At 46.0% G+C, this 15,523-nt stretch overlaps 1 non-coding gene across 1 annotated transcript; it reads right to left on the bottom strand.

The window, feature by feature from the left end:
* Window positions 1–665: 665 nt before the first annotated feature.
* trnat-agu (transfer RNA threonine (anticodon AGU)) lies at window positions 666–739 on the bottom strand. Its single transcript has one exon. It is a non-coding gene; the product is annotated as a tRNA-Thr (tRNA).
* Between the last annotated feature and the right edge of the window lie 14,784 nt (window positions 740–15,523).

The following is a 15,523-nucleotide window of genomic DNA, read 5'->3' as shown; positions in this document are numbered from 1 at the left end:
AGGGAACTTGAATTATCAAAACAGCAACAGCTGCCAGTTGAAAATCAACTCAACCCATCAGAGAGAGACTGTCAGAGAACTTCCTGCATCCAGTCCTGACCCTGTCACATGAAGCAGCTGCTCACCCAGACCCCACTCTCATCAACACTGAACATTTTTACTGAGACCCTTCAAATATTGCTTATAAAAGGCCGCAAAGATCAAAGTTCACACAGTTGTATTAAATACAACAAAGTTTAATATCTTCTCACCGTTTCTCGGTAACCACATGAGACATAGGTTTTCTTATTTGGTTCCTTTGATTTTTCTTGTTCCTGACTGACAAATATTCCAAACCTCAGATAAACCCTCCCACTTGCGTCATGTCCCAGTCTCGGTTAAAAGCAACACATAATGACACAAACACTCTCCTTCAGTGAGATTAATATCAAGCTGTTTTCCAGGTTGAATGTGACTGTGAACAAATTTATGGCAAAGAAGTTACCTTTGATGTATTAGCACTGTAATTCTGTCCAAGGAGGATTAGCCATTCCAAACTCATATCCTTCACAAAGGCTATTTTTGTGTGCAATTGAAATTCATCATGTATTTTGAATTAAAGTTCACAAGACACAGGTGTCAAGGTTTATAATGAAACTTTTCAAGCATGTTTCTACTGTGAAATAAGGCTTTGCTGGGAGTTGAACCCAGGATCTCCTGTTTACTAGACAGATGCTTTAACCAACTAAGCTACAGAGCCAGATTGCGAATGTGTGAGCAATTGAAATCAGAGGAAGACCATGCAGATATTGGGCAGACTTTGGCGAGTCAAGAGCTGAGTTCGTCACGGCAGAGTTCCCAGCCTCTGACTCGCTCTTGTAGTTGTAGCTGTGGTTGTAATTATAATAGGCAACCGTCCGTCTCGGAAGACTATGGGCTACACCCGGGGTGTACGTTACTTCTGTATTAAACATCGTTTGTTGTGGCTGTAGAGGACGACTCGTGAGTGACAATCCCTTCCGCAGCTGGTACAGATGAATATCATTGGCCCGAGGTCGACTGATAATTTTTCCTTCCTCTGAGCTCTCTTTCCCACCATCTGGTCATTTCTTTTGTCCTCTGCTTTTCCCATGGTCTTCCTGAATGCCTTTCTCCAGGAATTCCAGTCAGCAGGAAGGACTTCCCATGCATCGACTCCAATCCCAGTCGGCTTGAGATCTCGCTTTGCAGATGTCCTTGTATCACAGACGTGGGTGACCTGTTGGTCTCGTGCTGATAGCAAGCTCACCAAAGAGCATGTCTTTGGCAAAGCAACCGTCATCCATTCAGCACACATGACCCAGTCAACAGAGTCACCTCTGACTCAAGAGGGCAAACATGCTGCAGATCCCTGCACGCTGGTGTACTTCTGCATTCGGCACTCTGTCCTGCCAGGAGATGCCCAATATCCATCTGAGACAGCGGAGGTGGAAGCTGTTCAGCTGCTTTTCTTGGCTTGCATAAGTTGTTGATGCTTCTCTACTATAAAGGAGGGTGCTGAGAACACAAGCCTGGTACATGTGGAGCTTTGTATTTTCGATCAGTTTGCTGTCGGTTCACACTCGTCTTCTCAACTTTGACATGACAGCTGCAGCATTGACAATCCTGGTGCTGATTTCAGTTTCAAGGGACAGATTGCTGGTGATTGTTGATACAAGGTATGTGAAGCTGTTGACAGCCTCCAAAGTGAGGCTGTCGATGTTGATGGAAGGTGGAGTCTCTACGTCCTGGCCCATAACTTTGATCTTCCTGATGCTGATCGGCAGTCCAAACTCCTTGCAGGCCAGGGAGAACCGATATACAAGCTGCTGTTAATGAACTTCATTATGGGATGTCAGCACAGCGTCATCAGCAAACAGCAACTCACAGACCAAGAACTGACTCATTTTGGTCTTGGTGCGCAGTCTTGCCAAGATGAACAGCTTGTCATCAGCTCTGGTATGCAGGTGAACACCCCCATCTGAGTCACAGAAAGTTTAAAATAGCAGCATGGAGAAGGATATGACAATTGTAAAGGATGTGAGCTGTGAGGAGGGTACAAGGAGGCTTCCAGGGGACTTGGACAGGATAAGTGAATGAAATGACAGATGGAATATAATGTGAATAAGTGTGAAGTTATCCACTTTGGTAGAATAAACAGAAAGACAGAATATTTCTTAAATGGTGAGAGGTTGGGAAGTGTTGATGTCCAAAGGGACCTGGGTGTCCTTGTTCATGAGACACTAAAATCTCGCATGCAGGTGCAGCAATCAATTAGGAAGGCAAATGGTATGTTGGCCTTAACACGAGGGGGCATGAGTACAGGAATAAAGATGTCTTGCGGCAATTGGATAGAGCCTTGGTGAGATCGTGCTGGAGTATTGTGTACAGTTTTGGTTTCCTTATCTAAGGAAGGATATACATGCCACAGAGGGAGTGCAACGGAGGGTCACCAGACTAATCCCTGGGATGGTGGGATTGTCTTATGAGGAAACTGGGATTGTATTCCTTAAAGTTTCTTTTAAAAGGCCATTTAAAACTGAGATAGGGTGGAATTTCTTCACTCAGAGGGTGGTGAATCTTTGGAATTCTCTACCTCAGGGGTTTGTGAAAGTTCAATCATTGAGCATGTTCAAGACAGAAATTGATAGAAATCTTGATACTCATGACATCAAGGGATGTGGGGAGAGCGCGGGAAAGTGGTGTTGAGGGAGATGATCAGCAAGGATGTAATTGAATGACAGAGCAGGCTCGACAGGTGAAACTGCCTCCTCCAACGTTCCGAAGAGAGTTTGCACCAGGACACAGCCCTGTTTTACCCCACTGCTGATCGTGAAAGTGTCTGATGTTGCTCCATTGTAACTGACGGAACTGTGCATGTTCTCGTGGAAAGAAGAGATGACGCCCAAGAGTTCAGGAGGGCAGCCTAGTTTACACAGCAGTTTGAAGAGTCTGTCTCTGCTAACAAGATCGAAGGCCTTGGTGATGTCTATAAAGACAATGTAGAGTGGTCTGTACTGTTCACAGTACTTCTCCTGTAACTGCCGAAGTGCGAAAATCATGTCGACTGTCGATCTACCATCTCTGAAGCTGCACTGAGACTCAGGATAGATGTGATGTCAGGGTCTGCAATCTGGTCAGAGCAATGTGAGCAAAGACCTTCCCCACAATACTTAGCAAGGAGATGCCTCGGTAATTGCTGCAGTCACTGCGATCGCCTTTATTGTTGCACAAGGTGAAAATGTTTGCATCACGCATGTTTAGAGGCGCAGATCTCCCCTTCCAACAGAGACACAGAAGTTCATGGAGATGCTGCAGCAGAGCTGCTTTTCCACTTTTGATGATTCCAGGTGGAATAACATCATTTCCCGGGGTTTTACCACTGGCAAGATGGTCAATGGCGTTGTTGAGCTCCATGGTGGTGTCGCTGTCCAGCTCCTCCATGACAGGGAAGTCTGGAATGGCGCTGAGAGCTACTTCAATGACAATGTTCTCCGTTATGTAGAGTTCAAGGTAATGCTCCACTCACCTTTCCATCTGCTTGTTAGGTTTAGTGATGATTGTCCCTGTCTTTGTCTTCAAAGGTGCTGATTTAGTTACTGCTGGGCCCGTTGCTTTCATAATTTTTTTTTTATTCATTCATGTGATGTGGTCATCACTGGCTAAGCCAGCATTTATTGCCCATCCCTCATTTCCCATGAGAAGGTGGTGGTGAGCTGCCTTCTTGAACCGCTGCAGTCCATGTGAGGTTGGTACACCCACAGTGCTGTTAGGAAGGGAGTTCCAGGATTTTGACCCAGCAACAGTGAAGGAAAGGCGATATAGTTCCAAGTCACGTAGTGTGTGGCTTGGAGGGGAACTTGCAGGTGGTGGTGTTCCCATGAATTTGCTGCCCTGTCCTTCTGGTTGGTAGAGGTTGCGGGTATGGACGGTGCTGTCTAAGGAACCTTGGTGTGTTGAATTCCTTCATATGTCCCTCTAGCATCCCCCAGATTCAGTGGCAGATTGTATGCTGTTGCAGAGTTTTAACCAGTATTGATTGGTGCAGTGCCGAGCAGTCTGCAGAGACTTGTTTCTGGCAGCTCTGAGAGCATCTAGAGTTTGTTTGCTGGGGACTTGTTTGTAGCTCATGAGGGCTCTCTTCTTAGTTGCAGTAACTGACTCCATTTCAGTAGTGTTTCTCTTTGAGGGATCCACTTTGAATGAGTCTAGTTTCTTGCAGCACAGCAATGTCCACATTGAGCCTTGTGAGTTCCTTGTCAATCACAGCTGTCTTGTGTGTGCTATCAACCTGCAGAAGTTTGTCAGTAAGGCCAGGACACATGGTCCTTACATTCCAGCTTGTGATGCAAAGCACTGGTGTCTTCTTTGTTGCGTTTGTCTTGCCTGGTGCATAGATTATCAATCTGCCAGTTGAGAGATATCTCTCGAAGCTGCAAGCACCCATTGAAGCAAGTAGGTCGTGGCAGGACAGCACCTAACTGACTGGGGGCTGCACAGCTTGGAGTAGGTGGTAGTTATCCATTGAGACGCGATGATCTCTCCCACTGTCAAAAGTAACCCCTGGTGCTCATACTCTACACCAATTGAGTGAGAGCTTATAATCGGTAACTGTTTCTTCCCATGTTTTGCTAATGTTTAACCATGAAGCTGGAGTGTCCTCTCCAGGGCACAGGCCTGGGCAAATAGTATGGAGACACTGAGCATCAGGAACCCCTCTCAGCATTGCTAATATTGTCCAAAGGAAATGAAAAAAACAGTACTATTTGGGACCAGCTCTGCTGGAGGAGTTGCTGGAAAACTACCTGATAAGTAACAGGTAACCGCCGACGGGACTCCACTCCGGATTTACTGTCCAGGTTTACTCCCTCAGCCTTCTTCTCTCTCAAGACACCCACAGGGAAGTGAGACTTTTTGCCCATAGATGGGGCTCTGTTTCTTGGCATCAGGATGGAACCACACGCCAGTGGGCCTGCATGACATGCACAAGGATATCACACACTGTCCCATCCCTGTGACAGCTCAGAGAGATACCCTGATGATAATACACCCCACAGGAACATCACAAACAGCCCCCTCCCGAGGACAGCTCAGGGTCAGACAGTGCACACACTGCAACAACAGTGACATTACTGTATTAGTCCCTCCATTCTGAAAAACAAGCATTCACCCTACTTTATGCTTTCCGTCTCTCAGCCAATTTTATATCCATGCTGCCACTGCCTCTTGAATCCCATCTGCTCAAATTTTGTTAACAAGTCTATTTTATGGTACTTTTTCAAACACAATTTTGAAGTGCAGACACACACCATCAACCTCACCACCCTGGTCAACTCTCTGTGAAACTTCATCAAAGAAATTAATTCATTAATTAATTCATACACAATCTTCTGTTAACCAATCTGTAATGGCTGTCATTTATTCGCCCATGTTCTACCAAGTGCCAGTTAATTTTCTCCTGGATAATTGTCTCTAAAAGTTTCCCCACCACTGACATTATACTAACTGGTCTGTAGTTCCTGGGTTTATCTCTCTTTTTAAACAGCGCTGTAAAATTAGTAATCCTTGCAGACTTATCTTTCAGTTCTGGAAAGTCTATTGTGGACAATCTCTTTGGGCATGACTTTAACCAATTAAAGCAACAGGATACTTGATTAATAAGTCCAGAACTTTTATTGAGAGTAAAATAGTACTTAATAATTGGAAGTAAAATTATCTTTAACAAACTTGGGGAATATAACTTTACAGCTCTAGCAGGTGTGTGGACTGGTCGAGCTTGGTCTCAGAGTGTCACGGTCCTCTTTGTCGAGCCTAGATCCCTCATCAGGTGGAGACTTGGTCGATGATCTGAGCCTTTACCCCTGAGATCTTCTCATGTTCCTGCACACTGAAACCTTACAAGATCCCTACTTTTAACCCCTGGATGGCCATCACACCACCTTGTAAAATAATAATTGGTCTGAGCTGTTGCTAGGTACATTTAATTAATGATGTCTTCCACTAACAGCCAACTGTCCTCAGAATCTCAGACATGAGTACAATGGAGTGGTTTCACACTGTCTCCCAATCTGATCTGAAACAAGTTTCCTATTCATTTAATCGATACTCTTGAAAATGCTGGAAATACTCAGCAGGTCTGACAGCATCTGTGGAGAGAGAAACAGAGTTAACGTTTCAGATCTGTGATCTTTCATCAGAACTGGGCTGAAATTGTCTGAGGGACTGAGATTGTGGAATCAATTTCAGGGTCAAAAACATTGTATTCTGTAACAAAGGAAGATGGTGATTATTAAGTATAGTGTAAGAATATAGATGCTTTTACATTATTTGAATCAACATTGATTTAAACCTTGTGCTCATGAATCCTATCTTTTGATCAAAATGACACTGATAACAATGGAAAATGCAACACATGCATTTCATGACCACAGGACTTTGTAAAGCCTTTTACACCCAATGAAGGACTTTCCAAGTGTAGTCACTGTACAGTACAATACAATACCCTACAATAAGGATATTTCACATTCGAGTCACGCAAGTCCCAGGCAATGACCTTCTGAAACAAGAGAGAATCTAACCCTCTCCCCTTGACATTCAACAGCATTACGATTGCTGAATCCCCCACTATCAACATCCTGGGGGTTACCATTGACCAGAAACTGAACTGCAGTAGCCAAATAAATATCATGGCTTCAAGAGCAGGTCAGACACTAGGAATCCTGCGGCAGGTAACTCACCTCCTGACTCTACAAATCCTGTCCCCTATCTACAAGGCACAAGTCAGGAGTGTGATGCAATACTCTCCATTGCCTGGATAGGTGCAGCTCCAACAACACTTAAGAAGCTCAACGTCATCCAGGACAAAGCAGCCCACTTGATTGGCGCCTCATTCACTATATTCACTCTCTCCATCACCAACGCATAGTGGTAGCAGTGCGTACCATCCACAAGATGCACTGCAGCAACGCAGCAAGCCTCCTTACACAGCACCTTCCAAACCTGTGACTTCTATCACCTAGAAGGACAAGGGCAGCAGATGCATGGGAACACCACCACCTGCAAGTTCCCCTCTGAGCCACACACCATCCTGGAATTGGAACTATATCACCGTTCCTTCACTGTGGCTGGGTCAAAATCCTGGAACTCCCTTCCTAACAGCACCACATCGACTGCAGTGGTTGAAGAAGGCAGCTCACCACCACCTTCTCGAGGGAATTAAGGATGGGCAATAAATGCAATAAATAAAAATAAAATCAATAAATAAAGACAATATCCTGTAATCCCCAAAAGTAGAAAATCCATATGAAAATGAAAATATAATAAAGGACAGTCAGCATGGATTTCACAAAGAAAGTCTTGATTAAACTTATCTTTGAAGAATCAACAGCAAGAGTAATACAGCAGATGTGGAAGAGTTTAAGTTAATAAAGCCTCATTCTTTTAAGTGCTTGAACCAACAAATTGTGGGTTAACAAACAAGCACGCTAACTGACAGAGCTGGGTGTTGTGCTTTCTCGATTCCCCTAAAGTAGGGTGTTAATGAGTTAAATCTTCAGGTTGCTGCAACCAGAATAGCCATTGTCCACGATCAGTTTTACTGTTACAAATAAAGGGTGGAACATTCATTGTGAATCTATAGAAACAGTCTGGTCCTGCACACTGCAGACACATCCACGTCATCACCAACCAGCTCCCCATTAATTGATGCAGTTATTTGACTTTTCCCCATTAGCTCCATGGAATTAATTTTGAAAGATTTTAAATTCCAAGAAGTTTTGTTAATATTCAGCCCTTGAGAAGAAATCATTCCCTGGCCACAGTGGAGAGAGCATTGAATATAAAACAGTAGACTGCCAGGTAACACTGTGAAAGCTCATCAGCTAATCTATAATTGCTTAGTTTTCTTATTTTTGCTCTTGCTATTCGGTTTTTCATCATTTTCAGTTCCTGACTGTGGATATTATTGTGATTAAATGTGAAAAGATGCACTGTGTCTCAGCCCCGGTATATTGGCTCTTTCTCTGTACAGTGCTGTCTCCACTCAGATACTGACACTGTCTCTCCCTCCCTCCATTTTCCAGCCCTGACGGTGCAGAAAGCACAGCTCAAAGTTACACATTCTGACTGTTTGCAGTTGATTAGTGAGAGATTATTAACGTATCCTTCTGCAGCGCTGCCTCGGTTAATAACAGCAGATCGAAGTCACATTTCAGATACAGAAACAGACGCATCAATTATTCACTCTTTCCCAGAGTGAGTGAGGCCCGGACAAGCAGCACCATTCCAGCCCCACACTCTGCAATTACCCAGCACCAGCGGAAAGCAGTGAATACAGATTCAATCAGTGGGTTAATGTCCATTACAGGGATGCAAGATTCCACGGTCCAGGACAAACATCCCCATACACCGAGAACAAGCTCAGGAAAACCAGGGGGAGTTAATATCCCAATCACTGAGCATTACAGTCACATTGAACAAGTTCCTGAACTGAGTGAACCTTTCAAAGTACAGAAGTGATGACGAGGTCAAAAAGGTCTGAACAGTTGAGGTGACTGAGCGGTTTCAGCTTCTCTGTTCAGGTTGCAGCTTTCACTGGAGGCATGTGTTTAAATCCCACTTCTGACAACTTGATTTTCAGTTACTTTACAGAGCTTCCTTGAAGGTTTGAGGTGGAGTAAATACTGAGGAACTGTTTCTAACTGCTGAACGGTCAATAACCGAAGGTTACAGATTTAAAGTGACTCACAAAACCAGAAGGAACATGAGGAAAAATTCCTTTCTGCAACGTGTGGTTAGCATTTCAGTTATGTGGATAGATTGGAGAAGCTGGGGTTGTTCTCCTTAGAGAGGAGATTTGATAGAGGTGTTCACAATCATGAGGGGCTGTGACAGACCTGATCGAGAGAAACTGTTGGTCGAAGGATTGAGACTCAGGTAAAAGCTGTGGCTCAGTTGGTCACACTCACCTCGAAATCACAAGCTTCTGGGTTCAGATTTCACAGCTGACACTCCAGTACAGCACTGAGGGTGTTGAAGGTGCTGCCTTTCAGGTGTGATGTTAAACCAAGACCTGGTCTGCATGTTTGGGTGAATGTAAAAGATCCCATGCTGCAATTTCAAACAAGTGAAGAGCAATTCTCCCTGGTGTTGTGATCAATATTTGTCCCTCAATCAGATCAGTTGGTCATTATCACATTGCTGTTTGTGGGTATGAGCTGCTGCATATCTGACATAACAACAGTGATTACACTTCAAAAGTATTTCATTGTCTCCAAAGTCCTTTGATATGTCCAGTGGTCAGGAAAGGTGCTATATAAATGCAAGTCTTTTCTTTCTTTATCACAACACATTACTGTGTAAAAAATGGTTCTTCGTGTCACCTCTGGTTCTTTTGCCAATCACCTGATATCTGTGTCCTCTGCTTACTGACCCTTTTACCACTGGAAACAGTTTCTCCTTATTTAAAGTATTGAAAACCTTCATGATTTTGAACAAATGTGTCAAATCTCTTCTGAATTTTCTCTGCTGCAAGGAGAACAACCCCAGCTTCTCCAATCTCTCCACATAACTGAAATCCCTCACCCTGCTACCATTGTGGTAAATCTCTTTTTTATTCTTTCATGGGTTGTGGGCACTGCTGACACAATGTGATTCCTGTCAACGGAGCGGCCCTCTGACATCATCGGAGAGCGCCAAGCTGCGCATAGGCACAGCTACATCTTGCCAGGGTTAAGTGGCACATGCACAGGATGATGTCATGGCTCAGCACCAACATCATCGCATATCCGCCCATGGTCCAACTTCGCACATTCACGCTAAAGCGTCATCGGGTATCCAGCCTCTCACTCAGCTGAAGGAAGCGGCTGAATGGAAGACTTTGAGGTTGGAGCTCTCCGCCCTCGGCCTTGACGCTTCTTCTCCTCAACTGCTCGCTCTCCACCTCGCTGCTCCCCTGGATGATTGTTCCCCACTCGCGTCACCCAGCTCTCCTGCCACTCGCTCCCAGCCCCCCAAACCCCACTCCAGCCATTAGCTCTAGGCCGTGCCACTTCCCTCCTCTTGGCCACTCGTTCTTCACTCCTACGTCACACTTTATGAGAGGCATAGATAGTGTAGATAGCCAGAGTCTGTTTCCCATGGTAGGGGTGACTAAAACTAGAGGGCATAGATTTAAGCTAAGAGGGAGGAGGTTTAAAGGGGGTCAAAGGGGTAAATTTTTCACAGAAAGAATAGTGGGTATCTGGAATGAGCTGCCTGGTGGAGGTAGGAACAGTAGTCACATTTAAGAGGCATCTGCACAGGTACTTGAATGAGCAAGGCATGGAGGGATATGGAATTAATGCAGGCAGGTCGGATTAGTATAGATCGGCATTATGGTCGGCATGGACGCGGTGGGCCGAAGGGCCTGGTTCTATGCTGTGTGACTCTATGACTCTCTGTGACTCCTGTTAATTGTTTAATTATCCACCACCATTCAGGACTGGATGTGGCAGGACTGCAGAGCTTTGATCTGATCTGTTAATTGTGAGATTGCTTAGCTCTCTCTATTGCATGCTGCTTCCGCTGTATGACATGCAAGTAATTCTGTGTTGTCGCTTCACCAGGTTGACACCTCATTTTTAGGTCTGCTTGGTGCTGTTCCTGACATGCCCTCCTGCACACTTCATTGAACCACTATTGCTCCCTTGGCTTGATGGTAATGGTAGAGTGAGGGATATGCCAGGCCAGGAGGTAACATATTGTGTTTAAATACAATTCTGCTGCTGCTGATGGCCCACAGTGCCTCATGGATGCCCAGTTTTGAGCTGCCAGATCTGTTCATTTCTTCCCTCAGATATAAATGGAAAAAAAATTCTGAAGAAATGCATGAACTAAATAAAAAGGAGAGAGAAATAAATACTGACAAAATAGAAGGCAGCATTTGGAAGGTAAAAAGATTTCAGTTTTATTATTGATGAGTGAGAGGAATTTCTCACACTTTGGGGCTTCTGGAAGTGGATTTACTGTATCAGAGTAGAAGTACTGTCTCAGGCCTTGTTAGCTCATTTGTTAGAGTATGAGACTTTTAATCTCAGGGTCTTGGATTTGAGACCCTTGTTGTGTGGTTGTTTTTCCCTTTTTCAGTCTTCATCGGCAGAGAGTTCAAGGAGTGTTTGAAATTAAATTCAACAACATCACCAGATTTCAACCCCCCCCCCCTTGCCCCCATCCCAGTGTAGTTGACAGGACCCTCAACCTCTGCCTTCCCCCTTCCCATCCCTCCCAGAACTGCGACAGGGTTCCCCTTGTCCTCACTTTCCACCCCACCTGCCTCCACATCCAAAGGATCATCTTCCACCATTTCCACCACCTCCAGCGTGATGCCACCACCTACCTCATCTTCCCCTCCCCTGTCAGCATTCCGAAGGGATCGTTCCCTCCACGACACCTTGGTCCGCTCCTCCATTATCCCTGACACCGCGTCCCCTTCCCAAGGCACCTTCTCATGCAATCGCAGGAGATATAATACCTGCCCTTTTCCCTCCTCTCTGCTCATTATTTAAAGCCCAAACACTCCTTTCAGGTGAAGCAGCGATTTACTTGTACTTCTTTCAATTTAGTGTACTGTATTCGCTGCTCACATTGCAGTCTCCTCCATTTTGGGGAGACCAAACGCAGATTATGTCGAACACCTCTGCTCAGTCCGAAAGCATGACCCCGAGCTTCTGTTTCCTTGCCGTTTCAACAGTCCCCCCTGCTCTCATGTCAACATTTCTGTCTTGGGCCTGTTCCAGTGTTCCAGTGAACATCTCCATGGAAAGATCAATCTTACACGCTAGCTCAAATGTTGGATTTTGTATGTTAAGTATCTTTTCTCATCCAAATATTACACCATCAATCATTCACCACTCTGTCTTCTCCTGAATTTCGAGTTCAAATTTGTTTGTGAAGTTGAGTGACACGTTAAGACAGCACAGTCTTTGTCTTTGTGAAGGAAGTGATTTCAGAATGGTTGTTTGAAACTGTCCCTTCTTGCACAGAAATTCAGTGCAAATACTCAAATCACCCACAATTTCTTCGTGAGAAATTTGTTCACAATTGCATTCGACATGGAAACCGCCTCAACATTAATCTCACTGAAGGAAAGTGTGACTGTGTTGTTTGTTTCAGAGTGTTGGTGCCGTTATGTGTCGCTCTTAACCAAGACTGGGACACAACGCAAGGTTGATCCAAGATTGGCATATATTATCATTCAGGAGCAAGAAAAATCAAAAGGAACCTACCAAGAAAACCCAGTCTCCAGATGTGAGAATCTGTAGATCCGCTTTGGGAAAGTGAATCAGAGCAGAATGAAGGGTGAACTGTCCGACTGACCAGAAGAGATGAAGACACAGCTCAGTCAGCACGTTCCCCTGGTTTATGATGCTGGAACATTCCTCACACAGAAATTATTCAACCCGATGACAAACGTGCTTACAGCCGATAATTTATTAAGATAATTTTTTTTTGAGCTACATCACAAACAGCTACTCGACAATGTGGAAAATTTCCCAGGTGTGTCCTGTCCATAAAAAAAAAAGCAGGACAAATCCAATCTGACCAATTACCGCCCCATCAGTCTACTATCAATCATCAGCAAAGTGATGGAAGATGTCATTAACAGTGCTATCAATCACCACGCATTTAGCAATAATCTGCTCATCGATGCTCAGTTTAGATTCCGCCAGGGCCTCTCAGATCCAGGCAAACATTTGGAAGCTGGAGTATAATGTGGGAAAATGTGAGGTTATTCACTTTGGTAGTAAGAACAGATAAATTAAATATTATTTAAATTGCGAGAGACTACCGAATGCTGCGGTATAGAAGGATCTGGGTGTCTTCGTACATGAATCACAAAAAGTTAGCATGCAGGTAGAGCAAATAATTAGGAAGGCAAATGGAATGTTACCCTTTATGACAAAGGGGAATGGAGTATAAAAGGAGAGACGTCTTGCTACAAATGTACAGGGTGTTGGTGAAACCACACCTGGAGTACTGTGTACAGTTTTGGTCTCCTTATTTAAGGAGGGATATACTTGCATTGGAGGCAATTCAGAGAAAGAGGTGGGCAACTGTCTCTTCCCCACCACAGCCACCTTGAGGGCATTGTGCGGAGGGGGTGAGACTTCGGGCGTGCAGGAAGGATCTGATGGGGAGGGCTCTTCTCACCACCAGCCAAGTTTCATCTTGGTCCTTGTGTGAAAGTTCTGGTGATGAGGCATTCCACCAAATGACTTTGGCAGTTTGCTCGGGGAACCATCCGACTGGATCCACCATCTCCTTTTCCTGAAGGGCCTTGAGGACATTCCGTGCAGACCACTACCTGAAGGATTGGTGGTCAAAGATGTTTTTCCACAGAAACTTTCCCACGAAGGATAGGTGGTACGGCACGGTCCAACTGGATGGAGCATTCCGCGGCAATGTGACCAGGCCCACCCTTCACAACGCTGGGGACAGATAGAACCTCAGCACGTAGTGACACTTGGAGATTGTGTGCTGGGGATCTACGCACAGCTTGATGCAGCCGCACACGAAGGTAGTCATCAAGATGAGGGCGACGTTGGGTACATTTTCCCGCCCTTATCCGGGGGTTTGAACATCGTGTCCCTCCAGACCTGGTCCATTTTGGAACCCCATATGAAGCGGAAAATGGCTCGGGTGATCGCCACAGCGCAGGAGTGGCGTATGGGCCAGACCTGCACCACGTACAGCAATGTGAGCGCCTCACACCTGATGACCAGGTTCTTACCCACAATGGAGAGAGATCGCTGCTCCCACATGCTCAGCTTATGGTGTATCCTGGCTACTCGCTACTTCCAGGTTTTGATGCACGCCCCGGCCCTTCCGAACCATATCCCCAGCACCTTCAGGTAGTCTGATCTGACAGTGAAGGAGACAAAGGATCGGTCAGCCCAGTTCCCAAAGAACATGGAATCGCACTTGCCGTGGTTAACTTTGGCTCCCGAGGCGAGTTCGAACTGGTCGCAGATGCTGATCAGTCTGCGAACGGACAGCGGATCCGAGCAAAAGACGGCGACGTCATCCAGGTACAGGGAAGTTTTAACCTGAGTGACTCCACTGCCTCGGATTGTAACACCCCCTTATGCTTGCATCCTTCCTAATAGACTCGGCAAAGGGTTCAATACAGCAAACAAACAAGATAGAGGAGAGAGGACTGCCCTGTCTGCCTTTGCAAAGCAGGTATAGAAAAAGATGCAGTGGTTTTTATCGCGGTTCATCCCAAGCAGCTGTGTAACACAGGAGTCTGTGCTCTGCAGGCTGTTCTCAGGAATGCACACTGAGATAAACATCAACTGCTGCTGAAGGACTATCAATTCGGTGAAAGACGCCCTTTGGTCTGCCCGAAACTTGCTGGTCTTCCAGCGCAAAGAGTTGTCCACGACCTAATATTGCAGACTGGCACATTCCAAGGTCCAAGACTACGTGCTGAGGGACGCACTACAGCTTGGGGCAGCCGCTGCAAAGGCTCACTGGGGAAGACCACTGTGTAAGGCACCCCCACCAAGGTGAAGTGAGGGACTGGATCCCTGGAAATCCCCTCGGGCTGTATCCAGAAAATATTTATCCGCCTCCAGGCTCACTTCTTTGACCAGGAGGCCTCCTCCCGACCAGCAGACCCATTCACCCACCTCCAGCATTCTCCCTCTACCTGGACCCCTCCCCCTGGCCACTTACCCACTCTTGATCTCTTCATTGAAAACTGTTGGCGAGACATTTGTCATCTCAATCTCTCTGCCCCCCTCACTCACTCTCACCTGTCCCCCTCTGAACTTGAGGCACTCCGTTCTCTCAAGTCTAACCCCGACATGGTCATCAAACCTGCAGACAAGGGTTGTGCTGTTGTTGTATGGCGTACTGACCTCTACCTTGCAGAGGCTCAGCGCAAATTCACAGACACTTCTTCCTACCTCCCTCTGGACCATGACCCCATCGCCGAAAATCAAGCCACCATCCAAAGGACTGGCACTGACCTCATCTCCTCTGGAGATCTTCCCTCTACAGCTTCCAACCTCATAGTCCCGCAACCCCAGACAGCCCGCTTCTACCTCCTTCCCAAAATCCACAAACGGGAATGTCCCGGCAGACCCATTGTGTCAGCCTGCTCCTGCCCCACTGAACTTATTTCTTCCTATCTTGACTCTATCTTTTCTCCGCTGGTCCAGCCTCTTCCCACCTACATCCGTGACTCTTCTGATGCCTTCCATCATTTTGACAATTTCCAGTTTCCTGGTCCCAACCGCCTCCTCTTTACTATGGATGTCCAATCGCTCTGCACCTCCATCCCCCGCCAGGATGGTTTGAGGGCTCTCCGCTTCTTCCTGGAACAGAGGCCCAACCAGTCCCCATCCACCACCACCCTCCTCCGCCTGGCTGAACTTGTTCTCACATTGAACAACTTCTCCTTCAACTCCACGCACTTCCTTCAAGTCAAAGGTGTCGCTTTGGGTACCCGCATGGGTCCTAGTTTTGCCTGTCTTTTTGTGGC

This window comes from Heterodontus francisci, unplaced genomic scaffold (genome assembly GCF_036365525.1).
Source record: "Heterodontus francisci isolate sHetFra1 unplaced genomic scaffold, sHetFra1.hap1 HAP1_SCAFFOLD_51_2, whole genome shotgun sequence".
Lineage (NCBI taxonomy): Eukaryota > Metazoa > Chordata > Chondrichthyes > Heterodontiformes > Heterodontidae > Heterodontus > Heterodontus francisci.
This window is presented reverse-complemented; position numbering and strand designations above follow the sequence as displayed.